The sequence below is a fragment of the Lepus europaeus genome, chromosome 15 (genome assembly GCF_033115175.1).
Source record: "Lepus europaeus isolate LE1 chromosome 15, mLepTim1.pri, whole genome shotgun sequence".
Classification (NCBI taxonomy): domain Eukaryota; kingdom Metazoa; phylum Chordata; class Mammalia; order Lagomorpha; family Leporidae; genus Lepus; species Lepus europaeus.
Window position 1 is genome coordinate 21,325,020 of NC_084841.1, and position 12,871 is coordinate 21,337,890.

A 12,871-nucleotide genomic window follows, 5' to 3' on the forward strand; every position below is an offset into this window, starting at 1 on the left:
CAAAGGAATACAACAGCACTTTGATACTAGGTTGCGAAGACAAAGAGATTGATTAAAGTCCTGAAAAGTAATTCAAAAGATTGTTTATAGGATTATTCAGAAGCAATGAGGAGCAAATTCATCAGTTAAAGAAATCCATACATGATATAGAAGAAAAATTTCCCATGAAATTGAGATTTTGTAGAGAAATCAAACTCAAATATCAGAATTGAAGAATTAAATATGCCAAATAAAAAATGCACTGGAAAGGCTCAGCAGCATGTTTCGTGAGGCATAAGAAAGAATATCCAATCTAAAAGAGAATTATTTGGAATATCTCAGTCAAATAAAAAAGTAAGATATTAGAAAAATTAAAAGCAATGTTCAAAATTCACAAGATACTATCAAACATGCCTACATATTGGTCTAAATTTTTCTGCATGGTGTGGAAAAATAGAATGGATTACCAGACCTACTCAATGAAATAATTGCAGCAAAAATCCCTGGTTTGGAGAAAGAAATGGACATCTAGGTACGTGAGGCACATGGAACTCATAATAGACATGACCAGGAAAGATCTTCACCATGACACATTGTGGTCAAACTTTCAACAGTAAAACATGAAGAAAAGATTTTAAAATGTCTACAAGAGAATTGCCAGATTACTTTCAGAAAATCTCCAATTAGTCTAACAGCTAATTATCATCAGAAATCCTACAGGCTTAGAAAGAATGGGGAGACATAGTTCAAGTCTTAAAAGAGAAGGAAGAAAAGCCCGTCAACCCAGAATACTGTACCCTGCAAAGCTCTCACTTATGACTAACGGTGAAATCCCAGAATACTGTACCCTGCAAAACTCTCACTTATGACAGAAGGTGAAATAAATACCTTTCAGAAATTGAAAGAATTTGTCACCACTCATCCAGTCTCACAAAGATGCTTAAGAATATGCTACACATAGAAACACAGATGTTTGGTCATCATTCTGAAAGAATGTGAAGGCAAAAAAAAAATATCCCAGTAAAAATACAAAGGAACTATAAATCAAAGAGTAGGAATATTTATGGGAAAATGGCAGGGCCAAGTCATCACTTACCAATAATAACCTTGAATTAAAATCATTAACCTTGATTAATAACCTTGAATTAAAAATACAGGCTGGCTGAATGAATCTAAAAGCAAGACCCGAACTATTAGCTGCCTACAAGAAACACACCTCACCAACAAAAATGCATGCAGACTGAGAGTGAAAGGATAGAAAAAGATATCCCTTGCTAATGGAAACCTAAAACTAGCAGGTGTAGCTACCCTAACTAGACAAAAAATCATCAAAGAAACAAAAGAACTAATCTACACCGTGGACCAAATGGACCTAACTGATATCTATAGACTCTTTCATTCAGAAGTTTTAGAATACACATTCTTTCATCAGTGCATGGAACTTTCTGCAGGATAGACCATATGATACAACCTAAAGCAAGTTTCAGCAAAGTAAAAAAAAAATAATAAATAAATAATACCACGCATCTTTTCTGACCACAATGGAATGAAGTTGGAAATTACCAACTCAGGAATCTCTAGAAAAATATACTAACATATGGAGGCTGAACAGCATGCTCCTGAATGAACAACGAGTAATAGAAGAAATCAAGATATTTCTGGAAATGAATGAACATGACAATACAACATATCAAAAGTTATGGTATACAACAAAAGCAAGTGTTAAGAGGGAAGCTTATAGCAATCAGTGCCCACATCAAGAAATTGGAAAGGCACCAAATAAAAGAGCTATCAATGTATCTTAAGGACCTAGAAATACAACAGACCAAACCCAAAATTAGTAGGAGAAATGAAAAAAAAAAAAAGTTGAGTATATACTTTGTGGCACAAAGAATAGTTGCATCATATTTGACAGGATAACTGAGTATTATTATTTTTTGTATCTTGTTATGCAATTAAATAGTTTTAAATGGCTGTGTATGGATGCTGAGCTTACAAAATATTGACCTGTGCTGTATTTGTTTTCAATATGGCATCCATAGAACCTTCAATGATCTCTAATATCTGCACCTGCTAAGGGAAACCAGGAACTACATTTCCCAGAACACTTTTTTTCTGTGTGATTTACACATGAGAGATTGACAATTGTGGGTCCAAAAGAAAGGGGGATATTACTATTGGAGACATTTGCAGCTGGGAACAAGTATAGACACAATTCACAGAGACTTCCCAGCTCTTAACCAGCATCCATTTTGGAAAATCAAGTGGATGTATTTTATGATGGCTTCCTCACCCTGAGGTTGATGATATTGTCTCTGACTTTAGTTCTTCTAGTACTTCCAAAAATGTAGTAAGTCCTTGTCCTTAAAATACATTCTTAAAATATGCGGTGTACTTACTGGTTTCTGTTTTCTTGACCAATGACAGCTTTCATTTTTTTTTTAATTTTGTTTATTTATTTCTTTAAAAAATAGAGTGACAGAGAAAGGGAGAGAGACAGAGAGATATATATCTTTTATCTGCTGGTTCATTCCTAAATGCCCTCAATTGCCAAGGCTGGGTCAGATTGAAGCCTGGAGCCAGGAATTCCATACATGTCTCCCACATGGGTGTAGTAATCAAACTACTTGGGCCATCCTCTGACACTTCCCAGCTGTATTATCATGAAACTAAACTAAGTACAGGCAAGTTTCAATCCCAGGTACTCAGATATGAGATGTGGGCATCTCAAGTGATGCTGAACCACAATGCCAATCACTAAATATAGACTTTTACACCTGTACCTTATCATCATTTTACTGTGATTTTGTGAGACATTGCATTCAATAACCTTGAAATTTCGTTTCCTGGTCTGTGCTTTCACATTGATGTATAGCATCTTTCATAGTTTGTCTCACCTCTTACTGTGATATTTATATCTGTATTCACTAATTTTTGTTTTGTTTTGTTTTGTTTTGTTGTTTTGTTTAGTTTTCTTGTTTTGTTTGTTTCTTCTTGCAGACCATGAAGAATTACTGACCAAGCAGAACTTCAGAATGTGCATCCTCCTACATGTTGAATCTAATATTAAACACCAAAAAATAACTTATCTATTACTAAGTAATATACACTAATAGTCAAATAACTATACACATTAAGTATTATCATTTTCCCTACTAAATCAACATTTTCTATTTTTATTAAAATTTATAAATATGTATACCAATCTGAGAAACTTGCTAAAATCTAAATTTATAAAAATAAATGTCTAGGGGCCAGTGCTATGTTATAATGGGTAAAGCTGCTGTCTGCAGTGCCAGCCTCCCATATGGGCTCCGGTTCAAGTCTCAGCTACTCCACTTCTGATCCAGCTCTCTGCTATGGCCTGAGAAAGCAGTAGAAGGAAGCCCAGTCCTTGGGCCCCTGAACCCATGTGTGAGACCCGGAAGAAGTTCCTGGTTCCTGGCTTTGGATCAGCTCAGCTCTGGCCATTGCGGTCATTTGGGGAGTGAACCAGTAGATAAAAGACCACTCTCTCTGCCTCTCCTTCTCTTTCTGTGTAACTTTGCTTTCAAATAAATAACTAAATCTTTAAAAAAAAATCTATTATCCTCAAGAAGACCACATTTTACGGCTGAAGAAACATTAAGAAAACCAGGGTAAAAGGAATAAAATGGGTTTTGGAAAACAGTGGTAACAAGCACACAGATACTGTGATTTGATGCAGATGACTAAGTTATAGAATTCTAACAGTTATACAATAATAGGTTGATAGGCATCAACTAATATAATAGGATCGTCTGGATAATTTCTTTATACTATTTTTAATTAATACTGAATAATGCATTTTCAATGATTTTTATTTAGATTGATTTAAAGGACCTCTTTTTTGTATATAAGAGGGTACTTCAAAAATTTTGTTGAAAATTAAATTGTTATTTTTGTGCAAAGGAATTTTGAAATCCTTGCATACTGTTTTCAAAGTTTGCACTTTCTCTGAACATTCTGAAAGCTCCTTGAATATGACCTGAAAATTCAAAAGCAATGGTTCAATGAACATTGAGATTAGTAACTCAAGAATGTTTGTGTGCCATAGGTGAGCCCCTACCTCCTTTTGTTTTCAGAACTACTACAGAATCTTCAGGATTTAGATCTCTTTCAGCTTTCAATCTTACCTCTGCATTCATCAACTAAGCAACACATTATTCATTTAATAAAAGAAAACAAACCAGATAACTTGCTGAGTAATATATCCAAATTATTTGCTGACTATTCATAGCATACATTCACAGAATAAATGCCCTACTTAAGCCATTAGGACCTTGTGTAATCTGCTTCCCTCTGTGATTTTTATGGAACATATTCTATTCATACTTCTTTCTTCTCGATTTTCAGAACATTCTATGATCCCCTCCATTTCATGGCTATGTATAATTTTTTTCATATATTCAGTTTTTTTAAAAATCCTCATCCTCTAGTTTGAATATTAAATGCTATCCTCAAAGAAAATTTTTTGCATCCATACAAGCAAACACCCTCACCCTTCTAATCCTGGCACTTTTCCTCTTTAAATGGTAGCTTACATATTTCCTTTCTAGTCTTTAATCCATTGTAACTCCATGAAACAAGGGACACTCTTGCTGATTTCTCAATCTTTACTTCCAGGAGCAAATTACGAACTTAAAAACACCGTGTTGATAAATGAGTCAATGAATAATTACAAGGTACTGTGTGGATGATAATGCAATCAAATATAATATACCTCCCCAAATATATTTCCAACTTGTTTCTTCAAGGTACAATTGCAACATTTGTGCCAAGGCTATGCTATTTTCAAAGACATCTAAAAATGACTGAAGGATGGGATGGTTGATTATTGGCAGTTGAAAACATGGGTCCATTGTTACTAGAACTCCACTGGAGGATGCCTTCTTTCTTGCTCTCATCTCCGTAGGTATCAAACTCACCTAAAGATTATCCTATCTATTCCTGGTCTTTCTAATTTATCTGGCAAAAGCTTACCAATGATGAGTTGTTTTCCTTTAACTTTTTCATGAACTGTAGTTCTTGGAAGAGTCCAGTTGTCAAAGTAGTCATGTTGGAAGTGGTCTGAGCAAGCAATTAATATGAAGGGACCTAATTAGAAACAGGGTCACTTGTCGATCAGCTGAAGAAATATGTGGGGTCTACTGGATACAAGGCAGTAGAATAAAGGTTAAAGTGTTCTCAAATTTTAAATTGGAATAATATCCCAATGGAAAGATTTATCTTTGTGGCTATGAAGATTTGGTTACTTTTAGAATTTGGGAAGAAGTATCTACAAATATATTAGAATTATCTGCTTAATAGTAAGGTGCATTTACATATTCTGGAAGGAAAATTAGAAATTAAGGGTTATTATCAAACAGAAAAAATGTGAGGAAGATTGGGGTGACTTTTGTAGCTCATTGAAAGAATATATCTTATATTATGAGAATGAAAACCAAGGCAGGTCTAAAAATTTAACTTAAAATTGGAAACACTATTGAATTATCAGCCCAGACAAGTTTGGTATGCTATGATGAGGGCCCTAGTAGAGGAAATTTGTGACTCTTAAACAGAATATGGATACCTTTGAATCGATTCAAATAAGATTATAACTCACCTTATTCCTTGAATCCCAGTGCCTAAAGAGGGTGCTTATCCCTCACAGATAAGAATTAGTTCTTCTCCAGTGTGGAAATATATGCCAGAGAGAGACCCTTTCTGCATAAGGAAACAACTTCTTACACCTCTTCTCATTTATAAGTGTCTCCTGGTTTTAGCTAATATTGAATCAAAGATTATGCAAGTAGAGGTGTGCTGGTCAGAATAAAGGAAGAAAGACATTATATCCCCACATTGCTAGCAAGTACAAGTAGGAACTTGAGTAGAACCAATAGGATATGATTTTAGTGTGCCAGTTAACTTGATCTTTGGGTTAGAACATTAAATCAAATGAGCAAGGGTACACCATTTTGTGGTAAGTTATTTAACCCTCTGGCAGAGACCCCAGCAAACATAGGATAATCACTGATAGGGAGGAGCCTCTTAGAAATCTGGAGAAAGCAACAGCCCATGCTGAATGAATTTGAACTGCCTGAGCTATTATCTCAGCTGGAGGAGAAAAAGCCTCAGGAGACAAGCATGAAGGTGAGTGTATTTTAAAGAGTCATATGTAACACCAGAGGATTTTGATCCAAGGAAAAGCTCAGAGGATCAGCCACATACCAAGGTCATCAGGATTATTTTTGGGGTCGGACATGAGCTTCATTAGATAACTCAGTGCCGGGCAGGGTTGAGGTTAACAGAGTTAGCCTTTGATCTTTGCTCATAAATAATAGTGGGGGTTTTGAGCCCTACATCAATTGACATTGCATTGTATGCTGCCAGAAATCAGAAGACTACAGTTACCATAACGACCTTGAAGTGAGCTAAAAAGCTTTAAAATCCAAGTTCCAAATCAAAATTCTTCATATGATGTTTCAGCCTGACAATAGACATCTACAAAGGCTTTACCTGCAATACATTAGAGAGGAAAGATGGCTTCCAATACCAGACTTGTTACACAACCAGGGCACTTAAGTCTCTGAAGTGAAATGAAGCCAGTGACTCAGGCTCTGCCTTCCAAATGTCAGAGGTTGGTGACACTTTTAAAGTATAAGGAATGCAAGGGGATGGTCTCTCTCATATCTTTGCTTAACTCCCCAGTGTGACTATTAGGGAAGCCAGGTGGATCCTGGAGAATGAATACAGAATACAGCAAGTAACCAATTAGTAGTCCTATTTGCAGCTCCATGCTTGATTTAGCTACATGGTAAATTAACACTAGCAAAGAGCGAGTATGAAACAGGCCTTGAAAAATCACGTATGTAAGTAGACAAATAGTAGTCAGCTTTTGTTGGTCATTACTACTGAATAGACTTGATACAGGCTGTGATGTAAACAGCTGTCATATGTGAACCAAATAATCTAGCTGTGATATGTGGGCCAAATAACCCAGAATTTTGTTATGTCCATAGTGGAAAACATTGCACAAAATGGATTAGTCTGGTTCAAAGAGATGAAGTTTATATGTGAACCCTACAGCATGCACCCCTACTTATCAACAGTAAGCTAATTACTGCCACAGATTCATCTAAAATTTCTCATGGAAAGAGACTAATCTCAGATTCCTATATTGGCACCATCTTGGAGAACATTTTGATCTTGTAGTTGCACATTCACATTGCATTCCTTCCATACTGGGCTGGCCAATGGTTCATCCCAATGAGAAAAGATATGTATATCATGTGTAGATTTGCCTTTCCTACTCACAGAACCTCAATCACTATCACCATCCTGGGCTCATAGAATGTCTGATGCATAAGTATGAAATCTTATCCAATATGATATTTAACCTCTAGACATTTTATAGCAAAGAAAATGCCACACCCCAAAAATAGGAGAGCAGAAATAGAATAGGAGCTATCTACTAAAGGATCTGATGAAGTAACCAATGCTGGAAGCAATATTCTGTGGACAAAGTGCCATTCTAGGATTTTGTACATTCCTAGAATCATAAATGCCTGTTCTTATGGTGCAGGGCAGCCAGTCCAAATATAAGCTGAAAACAAGGATGGAAACTTACACAGACACACAGACACACAAACACACATATCATGAATCAAAGAGTAATAATGTAATAAAATATTAAAATTGACAAGGAAGTATAGACTATTATTCTGATGTCATTTATCAAAATGGAATCCAAAAAGTTTAAATTGAAATTAATTGAATTTTAAATTAAAAGTTTATTTCCACATCTAACTAGCCAGATTTCAAATGCTTAACTAAAGGTGTTTACTGGCTACCATATTCAGCATAATAGATGGTTCTACTGAACTATGCTGATTCAGGAATGTAGAAATGACCAATAATGGCAAATCAAGGTAGAGGGTAGAGAGAACATTTTCAGGAACATGTATAATTCCTAAAGGTTCTATAAATTCTTAGGTAGTAGATAGAATTACATTGACTAAGACAAAGAAAATCATATTAAATACATATCGGTATTTCAAGTAAAAATTGAAAATATGCCTCATATTTTAATATTTAATAAGATTAATATTTAGTGCATTGCTATTAGTAGATCACTCAGTTCACACTCAACATCTCACCACATTCCTCTGCTCTCTCACTTGTGTTTGCTATCTCCCTCACCTGTGGAGATCCCCTTGTTTTCTCACAAAATGTCTGTTTTTCCTTTTCTCTTTACAGCTTCAACCACCAATGCCATTTTAAGCAATATGGCAAAAATCTGTAAGCTACAGTTTTTGTATCAATAATATAGTTAGTAATAACCCTTAATGGTATTTTGAAGATTAAATTTAAACTATTACTGTATTTTGCTAGATGTCTTGATAAAAATTTAGAGACTAGAACCCACAGAAGATTTCAATGCATATTACCAGGAAATTTAAATGTTCAAGCAATCAATAATTACTAGGCATATTTTTCCTAAACAAACACTTAACTTCTTTGACTTTGTTTGTTGGGGTTAAGGGTACCTAGTAAGAAAGGGAAAAATATCTGAAGTCAATTTCTGAACCATATACTTTGAGGCAAGAGCAGCACATAAATGTGAATGCTCTTACAAATTGCTTAAGAGATATGAGACTAGGATTCATATGTAAGTTCAGGGCCAGAATATTGAATTGAATGACCACAGTAGTAACTAGAGTGGCAACCATAACTTGTGATTGAATATCACATGGAAAGCTTTGTATATAGAAATATAATGAAGTTATAATTCAATAGGCTATGCTAAATATTTGTGCTTTTCTTTGTTAACATCTCTAGATTCTGTTTGTTAGCAATATAAATTACAAATACAGTTTTTAATTTTCCATGGGTCCAAGTCTGCTTCTATGAAATGAATTCAGGGCACATTACAGGTACTCTCATATAACTAATTTACTTAAAATTATCAATCCCTGTTGCCATTAATGAAAACCACTGTGAATATTTTTGGATATTGAATGGCTATTGCACGGGATTTGTACTAAGGATTTTGATAATCATTTATATTACTTCACCATGGTTAAAATGATACCAATAAATATGATAAGTTTTCCAACACACAAAGAATATATCTTATTAATTTTAACATAACTATCAAGAGTATATCCAACTTCATAATTATGCAATGATGTCAGCATTATAGCTTTTATAGTATAAATTTTCACCATAAAATAAAACTTGATGTACTTAAAAGACTTTCTAGTCTATAAGTAAAACAGAATTTACTCAGATTAATTTCATTAAATGGAAGGATTTTATATACTTTACTTATAAGCTAGTATTTCTCATACATATTCATGTTAATAAGAAAAAACATGTTCTAGCAGTATAACTTCTCTTAATTATAAAGAACATAAAAATTTCTTGTTTTCGATTTCTACTGTTATGCATATTGCATCCTGAAAGAACAAAATTCCAAATTTAGATTGCACTCTCATTGTGCTAAAGATCATTTTCCTATGTGATTTGTTAAAAGAATTTTAACAATGAATAATAGGCTAGAATGAACTATGAATTAAATCATTTACTACCTAAAAACCCCATGTAACAGTGACAGCAATGTATAGGGGACAACATGTGTTTAATCTGTTCAAAAATTTTTAAAGATTTATTTTATTTACTTGAAAGGCAGAGTTACAGATAGTGAGGAAGAGAGAGGTCTTCATCTGCTAATTCACTCCTGAAATGGCCACGATGGCTGGGGCTGGACCAGGCCCAAGCCCAGAGAAAGGAGTTTCTTCCAAGTTTCCCACGTGGATACAGGGGCCCAAGTACTTAGACCATTCTCTGTTCCTTTCCCAGGAGCAGTAGTAGGGAGTTGGACAGGAAGTGGAGTAACTGGGTCTCCAAGGAGCACACATATGGGGATGCCAGTGCTGCAGGCAGCAGCTTAACTCACTACGTCATAATGTTATCCCTTAATCTGGTCAAATTTTAATAGTATAGTAGTGGTATATTCGATGACAATAAAAATTAATTACTTTTCTATGTGTTCATTTTTGTAACTGAAAGCTGTAATTTGGTGCAAAACACACCTATCATAAGACTTTTTAGATTAGTAATAGTCTCCAACTACAGCCCCAAATTAAAACAAAATAATATACAAACATAGAGCTGAGCATTGGCACAGTGGTTGACACTAGTTGAGAGTCCTATACACCATATCAGAGTGTCTAGGTTCAAAACCTGGATCCACTCTTGATTTCAATTTCCTTTCAATGAAGATATTAAGAGGAAGCATATGTTGGTATATGCAGTTGATTTCCCACCATCCACGTGGGAGCCCCTGCTTGAAGTCCCATTTTAGTATCAGCCCGTCCCAACATCAGTATTGCAGACATTTGGGTAGTGAATCACTGGATGGAAGATCTCACCCTCTCTTTCTCCACTTTCTCTCTCTTCCCTTCAAATAAATACAGTAAAATACATTTTTAAAAACAAATCAATTTAAAATATCAAAGAGCACATTTTAAATGGAAACCAGTATTATGTTTATAATCTATGTCTACTCTGTATATGAAGTTTTTGTTTCTGCAAGATTATCTTTTTTGTATTCTCACTTATAATCCACACTTGTGGTCTGTTTGATTTGACCATACCTATATTTTACCAGGCATGAAATTTTTGCCATTTTTATTTCTATAGCAATTTAGTAATTACAAGTTCCTATAAAAATTAACTCAATATTGGAGGTAAAAATACATTCTCTCTCTCTCTCTCTCTCTCTCTCTCTTTTTTTTTTTTTTTTTTTTTTGCTGGGAAAGAGTTTTATTATTAACAAGTCACATGATACAAAAGAGAACATTCACGGGGCACTCAGTGAAACCCTGCTTTGTTCCAAAGGGCAGGCACAGGAGGTTAAGGCACAGTGAACACTTAGAAAACATGAGAAAAGCTGGAGAATACAAACAGGAAATTGTGCGTGCACGCGCACACACGCACACGCGCACACATGCACACCCCCCACATGCCCATCAGACAACAATTCACCTGGAATCAAGAGTGCCTGACTGGAGTCCCGGGCACAGGCTGGGCAGCCTGGTGAGGCTGAGCTGCTGCACAAGGGGAAGGGGAGAGGGAGCGGGAAAGGGGAGGGTTGCGGGTGGGAGGGAAGTTATGGGAGGAAGCCATTGTAATCCATAAGCTGTACTTTGGAAATTTATATTCATTAAATAAAAGTTTAAAAAAAATACATTCTCTTTCACTAAATGAATATTAGTGAATGAAAAGCAAATACCTCTATAATTAATTCTTCATTATTATGAATTAGAAAGTGATTTTTAGGGGCAGCTTATCATAATTTTCCAGATTAACTCTTTAATGCAATCTCATAGCAATCCTATGTTATCCTTATGATACCATTATCCTAATTTTAATATAAGAAGCAAAACCTGTCAGCTGGTCAAAGTTTGGTAGAAATAAGACAATAGTCCAAATATCTGTAGCCTGTAAATCTATTCTAGCAACCAAAATACTAATGATGATTTACATAATTGTGCAATTATTTTATTTTTCATTTTACATATTTATATGAGAGATGCAAATAGAGGGAAGAAGAGAGAGTGAGAGGAGAGAGAGAGAGAGAGAGAGAGAGAGAGAGAGAGAAGTTTCATCTTTTGGTTCACTCTGCAAATTCCAGAAATATCTAGAAATGGGCCAGGCTGAATACAGGGCTCAGAACTACATGGACATCTCTCACATCAGTGGCAGGAACCCAACTACTTGGCCCATCATCTGCTGCTTGCCAGAGTGTACATTAGCAGAAAGCTAGATTGGAAGCTGAGGCAGGACATGAACCCAGGTGCTCCGTTGTGGGATACTTGTCTTCCAACCGGCAGCTTAACAGAGCACCACAATGAGTTTCCCATGAAGTTATTCTCACTCTATAATCATTAGGCTGTTTTTTTTATTATGATAATAGATTACCAATAATATTTCATTATCTTGTCCTTGTGTGGTGTTATTTATTGTAATATCCAAAAGACATCTCAAATAATTGCATAGTTTTAAGCATATATTCAGTTATGTACTGTGATGTGAATATTCCAGAAGTATTGGGATTAATTGAACATTTCCTTAAATTTGACTATTTGTATTGTTTGTTGGGTAACTGGAATAAGAGCTAAATTTATAGGAATACAGTCATATCTAAAAGGTTAATGATTTCATAAATGAACTCATATAAAATGTTTTAATTTTTTTTAGTTTAAACTTAACAGATTTATTTTCTTGGAGTCTTTTGAATAATTATGTAAATTCCCTAAATCTTTACTAACATTTGTCTAAAAGCAGCTGAGAGAGAGAATGATATTCATGCAGCCTCAAAAGCGCTGTCACCATCACCATATTCTACTGTTTACCCTCTTTTTTGAACTGTGGAATAAATTCAATTTTCCACCTTTTAAGATGATGAGCTATGTTTTCTTTGAAAATGATAGCAATTTATATGACAGAAAGTCATTTTACTGTTTACCTAAAGAAAACCTGTAGATGCTCTTGATTGAAATTTCTTTATGGAAAGTGACCACCGTCACTGCATGTCACAACTTTGGATTCAAATGCCTGGTGTGATGATGACTTAAACAGCTTACTTTCAGCTTGGGCAACCTGGGGACTGGTTTTACTATGTTCACTCAACAACAACAACAAAAAGCCCTAAACAAATGTGTAATATTTCACTAAAAATGTGATTGCAAACACCTGTTTAAAAATGACTACCCACAAGATTCTTACCCCGAGAAATTACTTTGACACCCTATATTCTCAGTGTATGGTAGCATTGGAATCTATATTTTTGTCGTATTTGGACAAAAGCCTTTATTGTAAATGATAT